At 35.7% G+C, this 25,233-nt stretch overlaps 1 pseudogene across 1 annotated transcript; it reads left to right on the forward strand.

Moving 5' to 3' along the window:
* Positions 1-2,965: 2,965 nt before the first annotated feature.
* Positions 2,966-3,487, forward strand: LOC108290151 (annotated as a pseudogene). Its single transcript, XR_005197228.1, has one exon. The product of XR_005197228.1 is annotated as an NADH dehydrogenase [ubiquinone] 1 alpha subcomplex subunit 13-like (transcript).
* Positions 3,488-25,233: the final 21,746 nt, after the last annotated feature.

Here is a 25,233-nt window from a genome sequence, read left to right on the forward strand (position 1 = left end):
ATTGGATTTCATGGCTCTATGGTGCTTTACGAATATCCACTCATTTAATCCTTAATATGATCAAATATGACTATGTGGCAGGTACTAACATGTTACAAAGAAAAGGAAACTGAGACAGAGAGATGTCACGCAACTTGCCCAAGGCCAAACAGCTGGAAAGAGTAAAATCAGAATTTGAACTCAAGTAGCAAGTCTACTTCAGAGGTGTTGTGCTTCTATCCAGTGTGCCACTTCATCTTTCACACAATCTAGACTATTAGATAGTATTTCCTTGCTCTCTCACTAGCCTCGATGTTGTCTGCCATTTATCAGCATCACCCTTATGGGAATTATTCTTGCCAAAGTGACCCAAGTTTTGTTTTGTTTTGTTTTGTTTTTAACATTGACTTTCTCCTTTCTGTCAATGGTTCAAATCTTCCTGATCCACATTCTCTGACAATGTAACAACACATATTCCTGGACTTTTCCCATTTCATATGGGGTTATATACTTTTTTCTTTAACATTAAAGCTATCTTTAACAACTTTTGCTTTTCATACCATACCATACCATCAGTGGTTCTGAGCTAGTTTGTAAGTTTAAGAACAAGGGTTGGTGTTTCTGACCCTGTATAACCAGTGTGCTCAGGCTGGTGCCCTCTTCAGCTTCTTCTTCAGTCTGCTGAGCACTGTCAAGGAAGAGCAGCCTCAAAAAAGGCATCTCAACTCCATGATTGGAGCGGGTAGTGACAGAGGTGACGGTAGCCCTTTGGCTGCCTCTGCCTCTGGCTGGCTGTTTGGGACTCAGCTGTCCCAGGTCAGGACGGAGGCCCTGATGGCTTAGGAAATTGATATACTAGCACACCTGATATATTCATCACTCATAGCAAATGAAAAGGTTTGCTATAGACAGTGGAAACTATCAAAGTTTACAAAGTGGTATTCGAGGGACATTAACTCAACAGTAGTATACATGTGGGGAGAGTGTTTGGGGTAGGATGATAAAATAAGTGATTACCAAAGTCCAGGTGTGAAATAATGCATACCTGCAATGACATGGCATAGTAACAATAAAAAGAAGAAAGTAAAGAGACACAGTACTCGATGGGAGACAGAGGAAGAAAATATGATATCCTAGTATTGAACCTGGAAGACTGGGGAAATGATGGTTCCACTTAAAGGGCAAGGAAGGGAAAATCCAGAGGGTAAACTGGTTTCTATGAATAAAGACGATAAGCTAGGCTGTACATATCAAGTTCAAGATGCTTGGAAATGGGAATTAGAGATGCGAGAAGTTTAGTGGAGGGCTCAGTATTGGACATAACACTTTAGGAGCTATCTATGAGAGGCAGTAGTTAAAATCATTAGTGTAGATGAAGTTTCTGAATAAGAGTTTGCAAAAGAAAAACAAAGATAGGACTAAGTCTTAGGGCAGCATTTTCAAAGTAGGGCTCCCAGATGAGCAGCATCAGCAACTGGTAACCTCTTAGAAATATGAATTATCAGGTTGATGTATATAAAGTTGGATATATATAAAGACTGGGCCACCTCTGGGCGCATTGCCTATGAGTTATCCCTGCTACACAAGGAGTGGTTAAAAAAATACAAGTTCTATAGCCAAGACAATCCAAAGCAAAAAGAACAAAGCTGGAAGCATCACGCTACCTGACTTCAAACTATGCTACAAGGTCACAGTAACCAAAACAGCAAGGTACTGGTACCAAAACCGAGATATAGACCAATGGAACAGAACAGAGTCCTCAGAAATAACACCACACGTATATAACCATCTGATCTTCGACAAACCTGACAAAAACAAGCAATGGGGAAAGGACTCCCTATGTAATAAATGGTGCTGAAAAAACTAGTCATATGCAGAAAAAAGAAACTGGACCCTTTCCTTACATATTATACAAAAATTAACTCAAGATGGATGAAATTCTTAAATATAAAACATAAAACCATAAAACCCTAGAAGAAAACCTATGCGATACCATTGAAGACATAGGCATGGGCAAAAACATCATGACTAAAACAGCAAAAGCAATTGCAACAAAAGCCAGAATTGGCAAATAAGATCTAATTAAATGAAAGGACTTCTTCACAGCCAAAGAAACTATCCTCAGAGTGAACAGGTAACCTACAGAATGGGTAAAAAATTTTGCAATCTATCCATCTGACAAAAGTCTAATATCCAGAATCTACAAGGAACTGAAACAAATTTACAAGAAAAAAACAACCCCATCAAAAAGTGGGCAAAGGATATGAACAAATTCTTCTCAAAAGAAGACATTTATGTGGCCAACAAACAATGAAAAAAATCACATCATCACTGGTCATTAGAGAAATGCAAATCAAAACCACAACGAGATACCATCTTTGCCAGTTAGAAAGGTGATCATTAAAAAGTCAAGAAACAACAGATGCTGGAGAGGATGTGGAGAAATAGGAACACTTTTACACTGTTAGTGGTAGTGTAAATCAGTTCACCCATTGTGGAAGACAGTGTGGTTATTCCTCAAGGATCTAGAACCAGAAATACCATTTGACGCAGCAATCCCATTACTGGGTATATACCCAAAGGGTTATAAATCATTCTATAAAGACATATGCACATGTATGTTTATTGCAGCATTATTTACAATAGCAAAGACTTGGAACCAACCAAATGCCCATCAGTGATAGACTAGATAAAGAAAATGTGGCACATATACACCATGGAATATGCAGCCATAAAAAGGATGAGTTCATGTCCTTCATTTGCAGGGACGCAAATGAAGCTGAAACCATTATTCTCAGCAAATACAGGAAAAGAAAACCAAACACCGGGTGTTCTCACTCATAAATGGGAGCTGAACAAAGAGAACACATGGACACAGGGAGAGGAACATCACACACCAGGCCTGTCGGGGTGGAGGCAAGGGGAGGAAAAACATTAGGACAAGTACCTAATGCATGTGGAACTTAAAACCTAGATGATGGGGACCCAGTGAGCATGGCGGCATCGAAGGTGAAGCAGGACATGCGCCCGGCTGGGGGCTATGGGCCCATCGTCTACAAACGGAACTTGCCGCGTCGAGGACTGTCAGGCTACAGCATGCTGGCCCTGGGCATCGGGACCCTGTTCTACGGGTACTGGAAAGTAAGTGGAACCGCAAACGCAGGCGCCTACAGATCGAGGACTTTGAGGCCCGCATCGCACTGATGCCGCTGTTTCAGGCCGAAACGGACCGGAGGATCCTGCACATGCTTCGGGAGAACCTGGAGGAGGAGGCCATTATCATGAAGGACGTGCCCGACTGGAAGGTCGGGGAGTCTGTGTTCAACACACCTCGCTGGGTGTTCCCCCTGGGTGCCCCCCCTTGCTCGGGGGGTTGTACGGACTGCGCCACCTGGAGGAGGCTGCCTTTGCCAACCACGGCTTCATGATGTACACATAGGCCCTGCGCCCTCTGTACACCTGGACCCTTCCCCTTCCCACTGAGACAGAATAAATGCTCTGCAGACCTGGAAACAAAACAAAACAAAACAAAACAAAACAACCCTAGATGATGGGTTGATAGGTGCCACAAACCACCATGACACATATATACCTTTGTAACAAACCTGGACGTTCTGCCCATGTATCCTAGAACTTAAAGTAAAAAAAAAAACAAAAAAAAACAAAAAACCTTCACTATTTTTTCTTTTTTTCTTTTTGAGATGGCACCTTGCTCTGTTGCCTAAGCTGGAGCACAGTGGCATGATCTTGGCTCACTGCAACCTCCGCCTCCTGGGTTCAAGCAATTCTTCTGCCTCAGCCTCCCAAGTAACTGAAAAAAAAAAAAAAAATGTGATCTAGCTGTTACCCAGGCTAAAGTACAGTGGCACAATTATAGCTCACTGTAGCCTCAAACTCTTGGGCTCAAGCAATCCTCCTGCCTCAGCCTCCTGAGTAGCTGGGACTACAGGCGCACACACCACCACACCTGGCTAATGGGCTAATTTTTGTTCTTGTTAGGTTTTTGCAGAGACAAGGATCTCACTTAGCTACGCAAGCTGGCCTCAAACTTCTGACTCCTCCTGCCTACGTTTACCAGAGTTTTGGGATTATAGGTGTGAGCCACAGAACCTGGCTGAGAAAACATATTTTAAGTTAATTCTTTTTTTCCTGTGATATAGGATAGACTTGGGCATGTGTATTAGCAGAAGGGAAGGGGCCAGAGGTGAGGGATAGGACACCAATCTAAGCAAATCCCCGCTTTATTCACTCTTTCTGTAACATCTATTTGTAAATTTGTATTTGTAGACATTTATACCTATCTCTATATTCCTATCTGTACCCTGTTTCTTATTTATCAGTGATGCCTGTTTCATGATGCTGAGTAAGCATCTTGCAGAGACTGAAATCTCCAGGACAAGAATTACATAGAAGTCAGAATAGCCAAAGAAAGTATCTTAATAGGATTATTTGATGAATTTAACTTCTATAGGAACATTTTCTGAGAAACCACTATTCTGTGCATTCCCTGCTCAGAAAATAAAAAAGTGCCTTTCAAGGTTGATCCTTACCTAACTAGGGTAGCATGAATCCTAGAAAACACCTTTAATTTTATTTTTCTCTTAAGGGCAAAGTGGTTCAGGAGGAATTTAAACAAACCTTGAAACCATAATTTGTTTTATAAAACTTTTACTTTCTTTTATATTTTTATAGCAACATCCTAATCTGTGTTTACATACTTAGTTTGTGTTTTTTTACTGAAAACTTCGGCATTATACAGTACTTCTTTCAAAAGTTTTTCAAGTTTTTTAAAAAATAAAAACATTGGAGTAGATGAGGTAATATTCTGTTTCTGTTCTTATCTTTTGTTCTTTGTAATCTGTTAATGCTATTATGTTTACATAACCTTTTATTCTTTTAAAGCTATTTTCGGTAATTTAATTTAGTTCTCAGATGTGTGATCCTTGGTAAGTTATCTAACATCTTTGTACATCAATTCTCTCACCAGAAAAATGGGTTTATAATATGAACCTACTTCAAAGCATTTCAGGGATAATAGTAAAAATAACATTTTAAAAAATTAATGATGATTATAACTCAACTAGATAATTTCCAAAATAATTAGTACATAAAAATAACACCTTTCTTCCAGATTTATAGTGGGAATATTGTGATTGAATAAAGCAATGTGCTCTATTGAATTCTAATTAGACTTTGACTCCCTATATTAAAATATCAGCAGTTTTCTATAATTCATAATATAGCTGATTTACACAGGTTCAGTGTGAGTCAAATCATTTATCCTCAAACTTAATAAGTATATAATCAAAATATTATATATTCATATAAATACATATGTATGACATAAGGCATTCTAACTTTCAATAGCATTGTAAAACACATACATACAATATTAATCTGAGCTAACAGAGAAGCAAATTTTGTGGTCCACAGCTATTTATAAGAGTGACAGTGAAGACAGGGGCAGATTGGAGAAAACTGTTTGGCAGAATTCTTGTGTTCTCAAGAAAGCCATTAAATGCAGTGGTTAGGGAAGTATGAGTGATTCTTAGAATTCAACCCTTGGAATCTTCTAATCTTCTAGATTAGATCAGTGGACAAGATTAGATACTTGTATTTTTCTATTGAATGTTGGAAAATGAGACCAGTGGACATATCTTTTTACTCGTTGAGCAAGACAGAAGGCAAGTTTTTGTGTGTGTGTACGTGCACACCCACACACATGCATGGTTATACACACATGTGGTTTGGGGAGGAGAGAATAAAAACAAGCGTTTACGGACATGTTGGCCTCTTCTGGTGATTCTGATGGGTACCAGGTAGAATCTGTGATTTTGTTTCTGTTTGATTAAAGATAAGACATGATGCCATCTGAGGACACTGAAAAGTTCGTACTCTGATCTATATGAATTTGAATCATTTGGTTATGTAAGTTTTTCCACAGCATTCTTGCTGAAGCACAGCTTTCTCTGAAATACATTGATGTTTTTGTTCTATATAGATTCAGAATTTTTCTCCTTTAAACAGATCTTAGTGATCCTTGCTTTCAACTTTTTTATTTTACAGATGATTATGATGAAGCATAAAATATGTGTTACCCTGTATTATAGTCAGTTCTGACTACTATCATGAAGTATCATACACTGCATGGTTTATACACCATAGAAATTTGGTTTTAACAGTTCTGGTGATGGTAGTTGGCCATCTGGAAGTTCTAGATGCTGGGAATCAGGGCAGTGCCAGCATGATCAAGTTCTGGTGAGGACCCTCTTCTGGGTCGAAGACTGCCAACTTCTCATTGTATTGTCACATGCCTGAGAGAGATAAATCATCTCTTATGTTTATTCTTATAAAGGCACCCATCCCATTCATGGGGGCTCCATGCTCATGGCCTATCCACCTCTCAAAGGTTCCACCTATTAATGCCATCAAATTTGGGGATTATGATTTTAACATATGCATTTTGGGAGAATATCAACATTCAGACCATCACAGTTATTTTCTCCTACCTCCTCCCCTTTTTAAAATAATCATTTTGCAAAACCCAATTTGGCTGTGCATAGAGAATAGCAGAATTTAATTTTGTACTTTTTATTCTTCTTGGTCTTTAAATATTAGGCACAACTTATTTTTTCAAGTTAAAAAATAAATATAAACATGCTCCGTGTATTGCTTTTTCTTACATATTTTAACCTTATCGCTCTGACAATATCTGCAGAGAATGAATAATTCATCATTGGGACCCCTATTTACTGTAGATGTTTTATCTTTCTACTCAGTGTTTATTAAAGAATTATTTATCTTGTCGATTGGGCATGGTGGGTCCCACCTGTAATCCCAGCACTTTGGGAGGCTGAGATAAGAGGAAAGCTTGAGCTCAGGAGTTTGAGACCAGCCTCGGAGATATAGGGAGACCTTTCCTCTACTAGAAAAGCAAAATTAGCTGGGCATGGTGGTGCACACCTGTAATTCCAGCTACTTGGGAGGCTGAGGTAGAAGGATCACTTGAGCCCAGGAGGTCAAGGCTGAAGTGAGCCATGACTGTATCACTGCACTCCAGCCTGAACAACAGAAAAAGACCATGTCTCAAAAAAAAGAATCATTTATCTTGTCATCTCAGTGCTGCTAGAAGCATAAAATTGTAAGCACTCAGTCTTCTTTCTGATCTTTATTTTGCATTTCTTGGTTCTTAGTTCTATGATTACAATGTCTTGTAATACATAAGATGAAATGCTTAGCATTATTTCAGTCATTTCTTTCCAACAGATATGGTTTATCAGAACTGAATTTAGGTAAACCTGGCTGTGAGTTTAGACTTACGTAGATGTTTTGGATCTAGTTAGCATATACTAATGGTATGGTTACAAAACGAATGCCTATCTACTTTCCATTTTTGGATACAATCTTACAATTGCCCAGGAAATTTTTTGGGAGGATGCCTTGAGTCATACTTGTTTTAATGGTTTTTATACAAATTGCATTTGCTCCTACTGAGAGAAATTTGCATGGTGAAAATGTAATAAAGTAAGGGAGAAAAAGCTGATACTAATCACATTTGTAAATAGCAGCTAATAAAAAAAAAGGTTTAGGGATTTTTCCTTTTTTATTGTGAAATATACATACAGAAATTATATATACTGTTTACATTTAAAAAATATGAAACACTTCATGAATTTTTCTAAGTTTTGTATCTGGCTATGTTAATATTTTGTTTCTTTTCTAAGTTTGAGACACCTGATTCATTTCTTTAAGTCAAACTTTAGCTCTACTCTTATTTCCAAAAGTACCATAGCATCTTTACAGATTTCTCTCTTCTACTTTCCTACCCTCAGAGATTCTAATTATTTTATCTGGTTAAATCTTGGGCATCAGAATTTTTAAAAAACTCCCTGGTGTTTCTGATGTGCAGAGATTTTTGAGAATCGCACTAGAGTCTGGTGTATCTTGCTATAGCCTGCTTCTCTTTCTTTACATGTGCTAATTTCTCCGCCAGCCCCTTGATCTCTTTTTGTCTCTTGCCAGACTTGCTCATCCATCACGACTGCCCCTTGATGCCTCTCTTCTTCCTTAAAGACTTCCCTGACTTGTTAAGGAAAGTTGAATGTTTCTTACTTTGTGTTTTTTTTCTTCAAATCTCCCTTAAATCACCTCTCAGATCATTTTACATTTATTTTTATGTGACATTATTTTCCATGCAGTGACCCTATCATTCCAATTTGCACTATCAGAAAAGGTAGCCGGGAACCTAAGCCCTTGTAGACATCTTCCCCCCAAATCATGCTTTTCTTGATTCTACAAAGAAAACAGCTCATGTTTCTAGTTAATCAGTGCTAATTAAATTATATCCTTTGAATGGATTTTAAATTTGTATTCCATAAAACAATAAGAAATGTTCTCAGTAAGAAACATGTTTTCAGTTATTTCTGATCAGCATAATTTACACAAAGTGTGAACAAGGTGTATGTACTTTATTTTTTGTTTGCATTTCTAAACTGTATTTTTGCATTTCACTCTTCTCTATCATTCATTGTTGCTTTCGCAGATGGCAGTGTGGGGGAAGGTGCATCAGGCCTCGTAGTCACACAGACAGCAGCTGGAATCCTGCTTGACCACTTATCTATCTCTGAACTTGCTTAAGTTTCTTAATTTCTCTGGCCCTTAGGTAGTCTTCTGAAATAAAAAATGATAAAATCTGCCAGGAGTAAGTAAAATAATACATATAAAGCACTTACAACCACTAAGTACTAGCTATTATTTGGGTATTTAGTAGAGGTGCAAATACTTTTGCAACCTCAGTACTATTTAAATAAGATATTTTACCTTGAACAAAATAAATGGTGATTATTAACTACGTGTATGTATGTGTTGGTAATTTTATGTTTAATGGATAGTAATACTGTAACATATAGCTGCTACTCAGTTCTCTTCTTCCCTCCCCCCCTTTTTTTTGACTTAGTCATTACAACACTGAGATTATTTTGTAATGATAAACGTGGAGGTTTATACTATTTAGAAGCATTATTAATGCTTAGAAGTATTGATGATTCTTATTGGTAATAACATTTGGAAGCACTGGTGTATAGAGCTGGTATTTCTTTGCTTTGAGGAAAGTAAAAATAAAGCATCCAAAAAGACATAAGTCAGAGGATCTGCACAATACACAGAACCTTTGTCCCCAGTGCTAGAAGAAAGACTCACTCCAGTGACTCCAATGCTTGGTTTAATCGCCCTCTACATTCATGTCAAAACCAGCTTATGTTCTTTGGCAAATGTGATCCAACTAATTTTTTTGCTTATATTTCCTTTTTACCCCAAGCTTAGTATTTTATTAATTCCACTTCTCAAATTGATGCTAAGTTAATTGATTTTAGAAAAAAAGTAGTAAAATACTAGTTTTATGCTTAACTGGCCTGTAAGGGCTATCTCACAAAAAACTTATGACACATCTTCCTACCCCATTATCTAGTCCATTAACAATATGATATATAAATGGAAACATTTAAAGATTATTTGCTTTACTTTGTAATGAATGCCTATCTCTTACTTCTTTTTCTTTCAAACACAGGCCAATGCCTGTATTAACAGTATTTCAAAATCTAGTCAAACCTGAGAGGACAATAACTATGTAGTGCTCAAAAGATAACAATGCTTCATATTAAAGCATCATGAGTTCAAGTTCTACCAGAATACACAAAGGAAACTCTGGGTTCACTGCCCAGTTTTAAAATATGAATTGCTAAAATAAGAGATGCCCAAGTTTAAAATAACAGCATTCAGATTTCTTTATAGAACTTAAAGAATGGAAAACACTTGCAAAAATATCAGCAGACAGAGGCAGGAAGAACAAACGGTAACCAAATTGGTTCCTGTGACAAACCATAACATTTACTTTAAACCATCAGTGTGCTACTCAGTAAAAGGCAGGCTACCATTCTTTTAATAGATCCCAGGCCTTGTTAAACTCACTGGTCTGCAAGAATTACCCAGGTCAAGAGCAGGTCAAAAAGTGAAAACCCATGTGAAAGTAAACTTTGAAATATCTGCTTTTGAAGAGACTCAGCCGACTGTCTCCTCTGTAGTAAATACACTTCCTTTTTGTGTACGATATTGTTCAATATACTGTACTTAAAATACACACAGGTAACATAAACGGCTCTATGCTATTTTATGTCCTTCCTCTTTAGTGCAGTTTCAACCTCTTCTGTAGTTGGTGAATCTTTACTTATTTAGTTTCTAAAGCCTTAAAGAAAACCCCACTAACCTTAATAAAGTTGTTATTCTGCTTTGAGTAGTTGCTTCTATTTTGTTTTAAAATATCTAGGCTCTATTTAAAACTAGACCTTTGATTCCCTCATAGTCAGAATAAAGAATCTGGAGGGTGACTCACTGTGGAATTTATTTGCCTGGTAAACTGGGTATTAATCTGGCCTACAATACACTTGCTCCAGATTTTGTTCAAGTGTAAGGTCATACTGTGAAGCTGTTTTTCATTTTGTTTTATATGTGTTAATATAATGCCTTATGAATTACCCTAGAGTTTTGTTCTGACAGCTAAAAAGCATAATCGTTTTTCCTTTCAAGGAGATTGAAAGCAAAGCAATTCACTCTATATTTGAAATGATTTATCTGGGATCCTTTCTCTCACATCTTGCCTTAATGTTTATAGAGAATATTCTTTGAATTTTTACTGGTAGCATTGTATATATCAAGCTCTTTGCCTCTTTGCCTGTTTCTCAAAATTGAATCCATTTTACGTTATGATCTTTTAGAGTTTATTGGCAAAACTGCCTGCAGAGTTAATGGGCACCATACTATAATTTTGATAGGAAAGAAATAGTCTCCTGAGAATTAAATCAGAGTTTTCCTGATAGAAAAAAAGAAAGATCCTTCTACTGTCTCCTAAGGAACAAGAGACAAAGTGAGACATAATTTTTCAAGCATTTAATTATAGGACAATGTGTCTGTATATAATGACTCTAAATGAATGATATAATTGCAAAAGATACAGTGTCAGTCTCTGAAGAGAGAAAAATGACCATGTATTTTTCTAAACACATGTAAAAATAAAAGCTAAATAAAAACTAACATCCAAAGGTACATAAGATGGGTGCCAAATGGTGATGATGGTGGTGGTAGTGGTGGGAAGTGGTACTGTTGATTAGAGCTAATAGTTATGAAGTGCTTAGCAAGCATCTGGAATGTTCTGAATGCTCTATGTGTATGAAATTATTTAATCCTCACAAAACCATATAAAGTAGGTACTGTGATTGTTCTTATAGGCTGCAGAGATTAGGTAACCTGCCCAAAGTCACAGAGATAGTGCAACAACTGGGTTCAAACCTGGTTTTCTTGTTCCAAAGCCTGTGCTTTTAAACACAGTGCTAAATGATGTAAGATTTAAGAAAACTTTAGAAGACTTCAAAGAGAGAAGAAATTACTTCCAACTGGGGTTACTAAAGAAGGTGTTGTACAGAAGGTGGGCTTCAGTTGATTGTGGAGGCCGATTAGCTGATTGTAGTTGTATCGAAGTACATCCTGTGGCTGGCTCTGGCCTCGTTGTTCCCTTGGCACCAAGCACTGGACCTGGTGCACGCCACACACATGAAGATTAAATGTAATCTAAATTGCTAATTATTTCGTTATCTGTATCCCTACTGATCTGGCAATACATTTGAATATGACACTGTATTTAACTGGGCATAAATTTTTAATTTAATTTTTTATTTTTTACTTTAGGTACATACTATACCTGGCATTTCTCCCCATGTTATCCCTCCCCCCTCCCCACCCCCCACTGTCTCTCCCCTACCTCCCTCAACTGCACCCAGTGTGTAATGCTCCTCTCCCTAAGTCCATGTGTTCTCATGACATAAACTTTTAAAAAACCTCCATAACACATAAATGCACATAAATATGTTCTGCTCAAACTTTCCTCTTCAGTGAAACCTTTTTCATAAACCCGTATAAGTCCATTCACTTTTCTATTTGCTCAGTATAATTCTAATAGCTATAAGGAAGTGGCTTATATTTGTTTGTGTTCCAGCTCTTTAATATTTACTTGTTCTCTTCTTATTTTATATTCTTCTAGGCCAAAGTCATAGTAATAAATTTTATTTAGAATTTTGGCTCCTTTATGTATTTGATTATAGTAATCCAGTTAACTACTAACAATAGATAAAAGTAGATAATATAAAAAAGGATGAAGCAACAAAGGAGATTCAGATATGCTGTTTACTATGTTTAAATAACACTACCCATAGTTTTTAGCAATCAGCAGGGTTTCTGTTGAAGATCTTAAAAATCTTTACACCCAAGGAACTTATAGCTTTGTGTTACATATAAAAGAAATAACTGAAGACAATATTTGTATTTTTAAAGAATGATGGTTTTAGTCTGACACTTGTGGTTGGAAATCCCAGCTCTGTTGCCTCTGGTCCAATGTCAAGGGGAAAGTTAGTAAAACTCTTAAAACATCAAATTACTCACACATTATAGAATTTTAATGATAATTACATAATATAAACATAATTTAAGGTATAAATACTTAGTATAGTATCTTTTGCACAAAGAGAATTTAATAAATGGTGATAGGGACTGTAATTATTACTGTTTTTTATTGTGGAAGGCATTCAAAGAGGTTCATATAATTATGTTGGTTGGAGCTTTCAGAAAAAAAGGCTTAAAGATTGACTTAGGGAGAAAGTGGGAAACATTCCAGCAAGAGAAAGAGCATGGCCAAAGACATAGGGAAGGAATAAACCTGTCTCCTATTAAACTACGTAAGAAGTTGGCCAGCGTGGTGAGAAGTAGGAGCATTAGACTGATTGATAGAGACAGGCATATAGCCAAACAGCATTACTTGCACGCCTACATGATGTTGGGATATACAAGTGCAGACTTGCGTTTTTTTCTGAACATAAATGGTCACTGCTACTCATGGAAGCAGGACCAGTAAGGGATCTTTGATTAAAAAAAAAAAAAACACAGTTAAAAAAAAAAAAAGAGTAGTGAATTAATGGCTCGTAAACGGGCATTGGGGCATGACGAAAGTGGTATTTTAAGAAGACTCGACCTGGTTGGGATGTGGGTAGTCTGTAAAAGGAAGGAGTTCTAGGCAGGAAGGCCAAGAGTGAGGCTTTTGTGTAGTAATCAAAGATGATTTGATGCACAGCCCACCAAATAATGATGGAAGCAGTAGGAGTGCCAGGTGAAGAGATCAAGAAGCTGAGAAGCTGTGAGAGATGACTTAAAATACAGAAGAGGTGTCAAAAACAAAAAAGTCACTGTACTCTGTAGGTTCTAGTTTTTGTTTCTAATATTTAGGCATTTTAACACTTAAAAAGTAGTGTTTCAAAAAATTGTAGTGACTGCTGTAAAACAACATTGCCCTACGGTTCTTGTAAGAGATTGTGATAATATGAAAGGTTCACTTAACTGAAAATTCAGAGTTTAAATAACAAGATCTTCTAAATCTTATCAAATCTTAAACCACATTGTTTAAATTGAGTTTTATCATAACTATCTCTCCTTTAAGTAAATTACTTTCTGATGTGCTAGGGAAAAATCCTTTCACATTAACCAGATGAAGTAACATCAGTTTGTTTTTGAAATTGTCTATTTTATTATTTCATCATTCCTTCTTTCTGAAAAAATGAAACAAAAAAATCTATAATTAGATCTTTTAATAATCTCAAAGATAGAATGAAGATAATTTAAAGTAAAATATTGGGATCTTTTTACAAATGAAGCGGAGGCAATTTGTGCTACATTACTCAAGTTGATGCCTTGAAACTTGACCAGGAAAAAGTCACTTTCTCAGGGGGTAAAAACATTATTCATATTACAGGGAAGTGTAGTCCAGCATCTCATTTTAAAAAGCTATTGGTCTTTTATTAATGCCAATGGCATTAGGATAAGGTTTTGTTTTAGCACATTCTTGTCAAATATTTCTAAACAAACATAGTTGCAGAAATAATGCTTCTACTTTTCATTGCTAAAGAGAAATAATGGAATGAAAGAGTCATGGAAATAAAACAATTTAGATATGGCTACAAAAACAAAATAGTTTCAAACTACTAACTTTTTTTAAAATCAAGCTTTTCGTTTTCGTTATTTTACTCAAGATTGCAGGTTTAAGAATGTAAACTTCAGAGTGAAACTGAAATGATTTAGTTTTTTAAATGGATGATAAGCTATTGTTTTAGTTTTACATGCATACCAAAAAACACAGTTATTACAGATGGGATGTTTTATTGATATTATTTCCCAAATATATTTTGTGGTCCTTTATTTTAAATTATATAATATACCGGATTTTTGATATTTGGCGGGTACTAAGTATCATTTAACAAACTGTACATATGATGAAATAAAGCAGTCACAATATTTAGAACTTTAGAATATAACATAAAAAATAAGAGGATAATTACTTTATGATGGCACAAAATTGATGTGATTAGGTAACAGTTACCAAGAAATAATATGGCTACCAGTTTTTATTATTTTGGCTCAGATGGAACGTTTAAAAAATATAACAAGGGTAACGTTCAATTAAAAACAATTTTTAGAAATCTATTCTTTCTGGCTTTGCATCTTACCCCTTTGACTAGGAAAAAAAACTGTCTAGAGATGAAGAATGTGAGCTTTTGTTACAGAGTTTGCACCATTTCCTAGGGTAGAACCCTAGTGACAGTCTTTTTTAATCTTTGCGGTAAATTATTAATTATTCTGTTTGCTTGGCTTTGCTATCTGACGGTATCATTATAGAGATTACATGGCACTACTCCATTTCATCAGGAAGTTGCATTTTTATTTCTTACCTAAAGACTACATTCAATCCAGTTGGAGGATAGCCTGAGATGTGTGGCAATGACTTGAAAAATAATTGCTTTTTCTTAATCTTTAGATGACGATTCCTAATTTAGAAAAACCCAGTAGTTGCTCACCAACAGCCTGGGTAACATCTTTTGTATTGAAAGATCACACTGGTGACTGTTTATTTACAAGGGTCTAAACATGCGTATCTTTATGGCTTTCTCCTGTCACAATGAATCACCAGCTATAAGTTGTCCTTTGTTGGTTTTGGGAACAATCAAATGAAACCCAGCAGGAGATCAGGGAGTGCATTGTCCAAGAGTGTAAAAATGCTGTGTTGATGACAGATCATACTGTTTTTATTAAAGCTAAGAACATTGACTTTACTTTGCTTTTTGACCCTGGTACTCTACTGTCAAGGTGATTTTATTTCTACAAATTTTCCTTCGCTGGCCTCATCAATGATTCACCATAAAACATTAGACAAATTCCGATCATCTGTATATGATTATAGCAGGTTCTGTTGTGCTGCTCACTGCAACTAAAAAGATATTTTTCAGCTTTGTCTAAAGGGAAATCAATTTGCTAACATTCTTCTTTTGCACAATGTCTGCTTGTTTTAATACCCAATTAATTACAAAATGATTTTAACTCAATGTAAAGTATCTTGGTGTGTCATTTAATAACATCTGCTAAATAGTTTAGGTTATCTTCATATATTTTTAAAAGAGAGAAAAATACTGTGTTTAGTAAATAATGATATATATGGGTAAGATATGTGGAATTATCTGGTCTGTTTAAGACGTAAATGTAGTGCAGCTCTCAGTTCTCAGAGTTACAACTTGTATGACATTTAGAAAATTGTTTGAAAATAACCTAAAATGTAACTAGATAAAACTGGTGATATATACAAGATAGTGAAGCTGTTAACATTACTGTACAAGCAGCAGTCTGTTGGAGGACCAGCCACTTCGACTCATCTTTCTCTTGTAATCTCAATTTGGTTTTCATTATGTCATTTCTGTGGTGTGGTGCTTATTCTGTGACCTAAAATAGTTACACACAGGATAAAGAAGATTTAGTACATTCTTTCAGGAAATATATATTCTGTAAGTTCATATAAAACAATAAAAATGATGATTAACTGAGTGTCTATTAACTGCTGGGTGCTTTACATACATTATCTCAGTTACTCTAACCCAGCGACATGGTGTATTGATGATAAAACTGAGTCTCACAATGGTTGAGTAGCTTATGCAAGATTTCAGAACTAGAAAGTGGCAGAACAGAGAATTAAATGCAGATTTGCCTAACTCAAGGCTAGTACTTTTCCTACTGCCCTGCACAGGTTAGAAAGCCAGAGACTCCATGCTTTCACTGTGTAATATGCAATATGCTACTGCTGTGAGAAGCTTGGGTTGCATATACTTTCCCCGCACAATTCTTAATGGCTACATCTTGCTTAATTAACTAAAAATGTTTCTTTGTACCAATTGGGCACCCCCTAAGGCCTATTATTTCAACCTCTTTCCCTAGTGTGTCCTTTCACATGCCCTGAACCCCAACAATTTGCACTTAATACTGGTTCACAATATGCTTTTTGATTATTTTTCTTAGGGAAAAATATCTTTCCCCTACTCTTGCTTTCCGTTATAGAAAACTTTTTCCTGAGCACATTATTGGTGTCCTTCTGTCTCACATTTCTCCACCTCTGGGCAATTGGAGTGACTTCTGAAGAATGAATTTGGGAATAATGACTGAGCATGCCCTATCTCTACCATCCTTAATTTGGGACCTCACTGCTGGGATTGGCACCTTGCTTGGCCAGGGCGCTGCTTGGGGCTGCTGCTGTTGGCTGGGAGAGTCTGTCTAATTCTGGGATTCCATTAGCAGACACATTTGGCTTTTGAACGAAGCTGCATCCTTCAACATGGCATCTATTAATAGAGCAATGAAGTTCTTGGTTTGGCTTCTATGTATATTCTTTGTTTTATTTCTTAACTTGTTTTGAACTTGGGTGGGGAAGGAGGATGACATTTATTGAGGGCTCTCTCTGAGATTCCAAACATGCTCTTCCTGCGACCTAGATTACCTCCTTCGATATCCTCCTACCAAAGTCCCATTTAACATTAAATTCCCTCTTAAATGCTTTTTTCATCTGTGAAGTTTCCTCTTATGATGGCCCCATGTGGATAGACTCTTTCCCTCCTTCAAATCTCCCTGGTTCTTTGTTATTACATCTTCAAGTAATATTTATCATAGCCCCTATGATTCACTTATTTACTCACTTTATAAGTATGAAGTCATACTGCATGCATTGTCCTTGTTTCTGGGGTTATAGCAGTGAACAATTCAGATTGGATCCCTATCTGTCTTGAAGTGGTAGCTTAGCAGAGTAAGCATGGATTGGAAAGTAATGACAAGTGGTATGACAGGTAAATGGAAGTGCAGGTACTCCGGGTAGTAGACCATATGCTAGGGGTGCATAACCCACACCAGGGCAAGAGGAAGGTGGCAACAAGTTCTCAGCCTGGCTGTGCTCCTTTCTGGAGCTTTAAGACTTCTTCCAAGCTTCTAAGTCACAAGAAGAACATTTAGGCTCATACCTGAAAAATGAGTAGGAGTTACATGGGTGAATGGGCTAAATGGCTAGGAGGTAGGATGTGGAAAGAAGAATACCTCCCAGGGCAATAAACTAGCAGTTTCAAAGAGTTTGGAAGTGAACAGAAAATAGGACATATCACAAGTATTGGAACTAGACTGCATTCTCAGTGAGCAGAACATCACACAATATATTAAAGATTTGTGGAAATGAATTATTTTTCATTAAAGTGAGTTCCCTTAATCTTTACTCTGGAATACTCAATAATAATAAAAATTATTTTCAGAAGATATATCATATGTCAGGTTATCAGTTAGCATTACATATACATTAGTTTATTTAATCTTTCTACTAATCTTATTATGGCACTGTTATCTCAATTTTGAAGATAATAAAACTAGATTCAGGTACAGTAAGTAATTTGTCAAAGGTAATAAAACTAATAAGTGCAGAGCCCAGGAGCCATGAGTCAGCTCATTCCAATGTCCTCTCTTTGTATGACAATTACGACTACTGCTGTGCCACTACAGAATCATCTCTAATCAGTGTTTACTATGTGCAGTTACTGTTCCAAGTACTTTATGTACATTATCTTAGTTAATCCTCATAACAGCCCTAAGAGATTGGTAGTGTTGTTTATTATTCCTGCGTTACAGGGTAAGACATTCAGACACAGGGGTGGCTAAGGAGCTTGACTAAGTTCATAGAGCTAGTAGGTGACAGGGTCAGGATCTGAATCCAAGCTGCTTCTCTATACAGCTCAAGGTTCTTAGTTATAGTTTAAAAATGATAGTTATAGTAAAGATTTTTGCCTGTGTACTAAAAGTCTTGGAGAAAGAAATGATAAAAAGTGTGTAGCCTTTCAGAATAATTGGATTTATAGGAGACATAAAAATTATTTTAGAAAGACCTGATTTTAAAAGTTGGTGTATGTTCAAATATGAATATTACTTAGAAACAGTTTATAAAAGTCCATTGAGTTAAAAGAAAATGGGTAGTCGTTAGTAAATAGTTTTGCCTAGTTGGTGTGGCCAAGAATCCAAATTCTGCCTGGAAAGGTCATTTTGAAATGGGAGATATGGGATGGCAGGAAGAAGAGAGGCAGTTTTAAGATTCATGATTAGGACATGCCATTTGATTTACAGGGCATTAGATACATTTTTATTTTCTGAAAACAGCTTCAAGAACAACGAGATGGCTTAGAATTATTATAATATTTGTAAAACTATAGATTGTTTTTCATCACCATACACATTGTATGCAACACGATATATGGAATTTTTCTTTGGGGAAATTGATAAAGTAGAAAATTGCCTAGATATACACTACTCAGAGATTTGCTTTTATAGAACTTTAAGATTTTAAAGGTCACAGAGGATTCTGAAAATTACTTAGCAAATTCATTCCTTGTGACAGATTTTGGAATTGCTCCTATGATGTATGTGGGAGTATAAAGGCACCTGAAGCGATAGTCCTAGGAGGTTAACCCTTAGAAGAAGGAGGAGGCCTCCATTTGCCTTGAGCCATGACTCATTCCTTACAATCCTTCACCGCACATCTTTGTTTTCACTTCATTTTCTCAGATTTTAGCGTCTTCAAAACTGCCTCAGAGGTACCTGCAGGACCTTCCTGAGACTTAAACTCTGGTCCTCTTTGGTCTGAGCAGTGCTCCCTTTGTTTTTTGCATCAAAAATTGTCTGCTGATCCCAGCTCTTGACATTTTTGATCTCTTTTTAACATGTAATATAACAAATCTTGCAAACCTATTAATATTATATCAGTAGGAAAAGTCTAACACCTGTTCTTCTCTCATGGGTAACAGAAGTACAGCTCAGTGCTATTTTTTTTCCTTAAAAATTTGAGGTCAAGGATTTAGGGGTGGGTAGGCTATGAAGATAATATTTTCTGGATGGGTAATATTTTCTAGCTGTTTCATTTTGGACAAACCATTGCAGTTTTCTGGGATTCAGATTGATCAACTCTAAACTGGAGATAGGAATACTTACTCTTACTAATTCATATTACTAGAAGGAATAAACCCATTTAAGAAATTGTTATTTTATAAAAAGCACTTGATTGGGGGTTTTTGAAGGCAATGAGTCAAGCCTTTACTATGTAGTAGGCATTCAGTGAACATGTTTATATCTGAAAGTATAAGTGTGTTATGATTCAACATAGTAACAACAAGGGAATTTCAACTTAGGTTGAAAGGAGAAGGTGGTGAGAAGTTTGTGTCTGTGTATAAGTCAGGTGGGGTTTTGCAAGCTTCAAATCATATGGGCTGAATAAATCATAACATGTCAGGAGAGGAGGAGAAAGAAGGAAGATGAGGAGGAAAAGAGATTTGGATTTTGAAGGGAAAATGAGTTCAGTTTTGAATTTGGTATGCTTGTGAGGAATCATGTGCAAATTTTTAGTAGGCCATATGGAGATGGAATTCAAGAGATAAAGTTTTGGGAATTAGCCCATCATTTGGAAGGATATGCCGAGTTAGAATAAAGAGGGCTAAGTATGAAATTCTCAGAGAAATCAATACTTAATAAGTTAGCAGAGGAGGATGAATTCTTCAAATTGGGATGAGTTTGAGGTTGAATTCAGAGAAGGCGACATTTCAGGAAGAAGGAATTTCTTCAGTAGTTTCAAATGCTGCAGAGAAAGTCAGTAAGATGAGGATGAACAAAGCACCGGCTCACTGCTTTTGGTATAAGAAGTCACACTGGAGATTTTGGGAGTCCAAAACTAGGGAGAGAAGCCGAATGTTGAGAATAGAATGAGGGGTAAGGAACTATGGGCTTAATGCCTGGTTGATAAAATCATCTGTACCACAAGCCCCTGTGACACATATTTACCCATGTAACAAACTTTCACTTGTACACCTGAACCTAAAACAAAAACACAAAAAGAAAAAAAAAGAATGTGGGGTGAGGAACGGAACAGTGATCATGGAAAGTGCTTCAAGAAGTTTATCTGAAAGAAAGGAGAAAGATAAGGCAGTAGTTATGAGACTCACAAGGCTGAGGGACTAAGAACGCTGAGCCTATTTCCACAGGGCTGGAAAGGCTCTGCCAGAGATGGAGGGTGGGGGAGAGAGCTAGAGACAGAAAAGAAGAAAGAATTGATGTGCCTGTTTTGCCTGGTGAGTAAGAACATAGATTTTAGGGTCAGACTATCTAGGATTGAATTCCAGCTTTACTACTTGCTATTATTATGAGTTTCAGCAATTTACATCCAATGTCTTTGTGCTTCAGTTACCTTATTTGCAAAATAGAGACAATAGTAGCTTTCATGTAAGCATTAGTGAGTTAATATTAGATATTGTCTAGTGCTTAATAAATGCTATGTAAGTATAGAATTCTACAGAAATTATACTTAAAAAATAACCATAAACATAAATTTAATTTAATTTTCATTCTCTAAATATGCTAGCAATACTGTGGCCTGCTAGTATCCTTACATTGTAATTTAATAAAACACTTTCTAAAAGCCAATGTGGCAATAGTGGGAGTAACGGTATTTAATTCGTCTGATTTTTCTCTTAACAGGAGGTAATTAAGGAACTTTTGCCCCTCTAAGTCTAGGATCTTGAATTTTCTTTTAAATTTGGCATCATCAAGTACCTTGTTTTATCATAGAGGCACATATAATTTAATTCAAATTGATGGGAATTCTTTTCAGAAACCAGCTATAATGATAAATATTTTATAATAATTATATACTTTTTTGGGAACCAATATAATTTTCTCTTGCTTAATTGATTATCATGTGAAAATTAAGAAACTCAGCAAATAATACATTACAGTATAATCAATCTAAGTTAAGAACAGAAAATATACCTTCAACCACCCTAAAAATAGAATCTGGCTAATTGCAGTGGCACGATCTCAGCTCACTGCAACCTCTGACTCCCTGGTTCAAGCAATTCTCATGCCTCAGCCTCCTGAGTAACTGGGATTACAGATGCCTGCCACCATGCCCAGCTAATTTTTGTATTTTTAGTAGAGATGGGGTTTCACCATGTTGGCCAGGATGGTCTCGATCTCCTGACCTCCTTGTCCATCCTCCTTGACTTCCCTAAGTGTTGGAATTACAGGTGTGAGCCACCATGCCCAGCCCAGAGTGTGATGTCTTAAACTCCTTATGCAAAACAGCAAAAGCAGCCACACAGTGACAAGTGACAACTGGCCTATGAGATGCTTTTCAGCTGTCTTTTTCACTGGCTAGTAATGGACTTGAGCACTGCTGGGCAGGATCTCTTTTGTCTTCAGAGTTTTTTTCTTTTCTCTTTTCTTTCCTTCCTTTTCTCTCTCTTCCCCCACCCCCTTCTTTCCTTGCTTCCTTCCTTTTTTCCTTTATTCTTTTGTTTTCTTTTTTTTTCTTTGAGACAGTTTTTATTATGTTCTTATTATATTTTCAGAGAAGGATGAGCAGCATGCTGGAATGGTTTAATTTCCTGTCATAGTAAAATGATCATTGTAATGTTTCTTGCCTTACTATGAGTTCTGGCCTAAATATTTTATCTGTTTATGTAATATTCCAGAACATTTCTTTTTACTTAATATAAGTTGCTGCTGTTTACAGAAATATATATTTTTTACATTTTTGTGATATGTTTTAATAAAATAATAAAGGTATATATGTGTTCTAGAAATTCTGAACTATCTGTGCAAAAATAACTTTTATATATAGAATAGTGACCAACCTTCCAGTTCCCATATAAAAACAAAGAATGATTTTTGATTTACTGAGCAGTAAATGCATGAATTATATAATTTATTAAACAGAGGGTTGTAAAAACATCTGTGAATTAAAGAGTTACATATCCACTATTTATAATACTTATGTACCATATCCAACAATAAAATATTTTATCTGCTTTTTGGCTTTCCTCCACAACCATTTATTGAATGCTTACTCCATTGCCAGGCCCACTTTTATAACAAGTTGAGTAGAGGCACAGGGACTCTCCCTGGCCCTATACAACAGTTATCTAGTGTTCAACAAATTACCACAAGTTCAGAATTTTTTAAAAACAGAAACTTTTCATCTCAAAGGAATCTGGGTACAGCTTAGCTGGGGCCTGAATTTAGGCTGTGTTCAGGCTACATCAAAGTTTGGGCAGGACTGAGTTCTCATCTAGGGCTTGAGATTTTCTTCCAAACACCCTAGTTGCTGGTAGAATTCAGTTACTTGAGGTTGTGTGACTAAAGTCTCCCCCCCCCTTTTTTTTTTGCTGGCTGTTGGTCACGGACCACTCTCAGCAGCTAGAGGCTACCTTTACTTTCTTGCTGTGTGACCTTCTCCATACACGTGGTGTCTACAACATGATTGTTTGCTCCCTCAAAACAAGCAGGGAGCCTCTAAATGTTGACATATTTCATTATACAATTTGAAACAAAAAATTGCACTCATTGATGTTATGACCAATCTCATCAGAAATGTTGGGAAGCTGGCAAATTTACATTGGTGAGTTTTAAAAAATTCTAATTTCCACATAGAAATATGGATTTCTCATTGGCAACATAAGCTAATGTTTTTTTTTTTTTTGAAGTAATAGGGTCAGTTTGTTCATTTCCTCTCTCATGTCCCAAGATAATGACTGCCAAATACTGTAGTCTGAATAACTATGACTATGACTTGTTAGTTGTTTTTTTAAGGAAAAATGGTGTTTCATGAAAAACGTGGCTTGTTCAGCTTGCACACTGAATAATCATCTCCCATTGGCTTTTCTTTGTGAGAATTATTATGTTCTTATTATATTCTCATCTTATGTTTGGTATTCAGATCCTTTAAGAGGGCCAGCGAGGTCAAAAACACTTTAGTAATGATATTAAGATGTTATTTTCCTTTTTCACTGTGTTAACAGTTGGAAAGCAGTGGTAGGTGAGATGACTGGCACCCTAGCATGAATCAAGGCAGGGGCATCACACTGCTAGAAGCCATAGTCCGCTAGTTCACCAGCATAAACAATAAACAATGCCAGTTTCACTTAAGAATGTCCTTGATAAAACAGGACCTTGATGAAACTTGGCCCCTGAATGCAAGTGTTTTGTTATTTTAAGTGAGGGAATAGGAACCACACAGAAAGCTTTCACATTTTAAATATTTATAGATGGTCCACTTTTCCTTTGTACTCTTTTATTTTGATTTAATGTTGAGAAACATTTAGTTCATTAATATACCTAATAAATATTATATTCTAATTTCACTGTATGCTTTAAAAACACTTTACATTTTCAATCCATGTAGTTTCTTTTGCTTTGTTGTATTAAAGATGATCTAACATTTTTTTATGACCTAACATTTTTCCTTAAATTACTAATTTGTTCTCCTAACATCATTGTCTCAGAAAGCTTTTATCTTATTTTACAGTTTAACATATAATTTGAAGAGGCATACATTTAGAATAATAAAGAACAAAATTATTTTAACCTTTGTAACATTTGTAGGTCACCTGAAATTCTAAAGAGAAGAAAAAAACAAACAAACAAAAAATCCTCAATCTCTTTAAACCCTAATATTCAAGGCAGAATTTTAGTGTTATAGCATAGTTTTGGTTATTTCAATTTTATTAACTATTTGAGTCTCTAGAGATGTTTTATTATGATTTTATTGAAGATATTCATTATTTTGGTTATAGAATAGATTTTAAATAATTTGACAATAAGCCTGGATTTGGGAACAAGATACTAATGGAAAGATAACTGAATTTGGAGTCAAAAGACTTGGTTAATGTTTGAATTGTTTCTCTTGGAAGCTTAAAGTCCTTATACAGGTTTTTGTTGTTGTTCGTTTGTTTTTAGCTGCTTTGAATTCAAAGTATTTTTAACATGTAAAGCAAAGTCTAATTATTACCTATTCCAGAGATATGCTGTAAGATTTGGATAAGATAATAGAATGTACCTTGTCTGGTTTGCAGTAGGTGCTCAATAATTGTGAGCAAAGCTAGCTCTCATTTGTAATAATATATCTCCAAGATAATTCTTTCTGAGTTATGGTTCACCATGGGACATCCAGAAAAAAGGACCTTTCTCAGAGTATTTTATAGGAAATTTCCTAAAAAATAAAACAAATATGAATAATATAATTTTGATATACATATTTTATATATCCTTAATGAAACCAGTAATGTATGAGCAATTTGCAAGTTGTGTCTTTGGTTAAATGTATTTTTCTTCTACATGTTAATTTATTTACTCTTCTGTAAAAATGATTTAAATTTTCATCCAATTAGAAAAAAATAGTTTATGAAATGAAAGAATGCTGAGAGAAATGAAAAAAAAAACCATATATTTGTAATTAGGTAGGCAAGTAGCATTTAATCCTATTTTGATAGACTTTTTGATAAAAGTATTTTTTTCACTTATTTAATGAAACCATATATTTCCCTGGGAGAGGAATAAACTCTTAAAATTACTTTTAGTTAATACAAGAAACAAAACTACACATATAAGTTGACAAATATAAATTATATGGAGTCTTTCTGGTAGTTATATTTAGTATACAAAAATAAAATTCACATGGATTTATAACAGTTTAAAGATATTTTACATATCTAAGGGTCATAAGTTCATCATATACTTTGCTAGAATAATAGAATAGAATAAGTAGAATAATAGCACTTTAAAAAAAAACAATGCTGACTTCTGCATTTATTTTCTCAAGGAAAAGGACACACATTTCAAACATTTCAAATGCATATTTTGCTCTAAAAGCCTTAGACCTATTAGGAGGCAGAAAGCAACTTTGTTCATAGGTTGCCCTCAGAATAAGTCGTGAGTTTTAGGGATGAGCCAAGCTGGCATGCAAAAGGGGTTGCTGTTGATCTTTTATACTAATTT

This window comes from Cebus imitator, unplaced genomic scaffold (assembly GCF_001604975.1).
Source record: "Cebus imitator isolate Cc_AM_T3 unplaced genomic scaffold, Cebus_imitator-1.0 Scaffold17, whole genome shotgun sequence".
NCBI lineage: Eukaryota > Metazoa > Chordata > Mammalia > Primates > Cebidae > Cebus > Cebus imitator.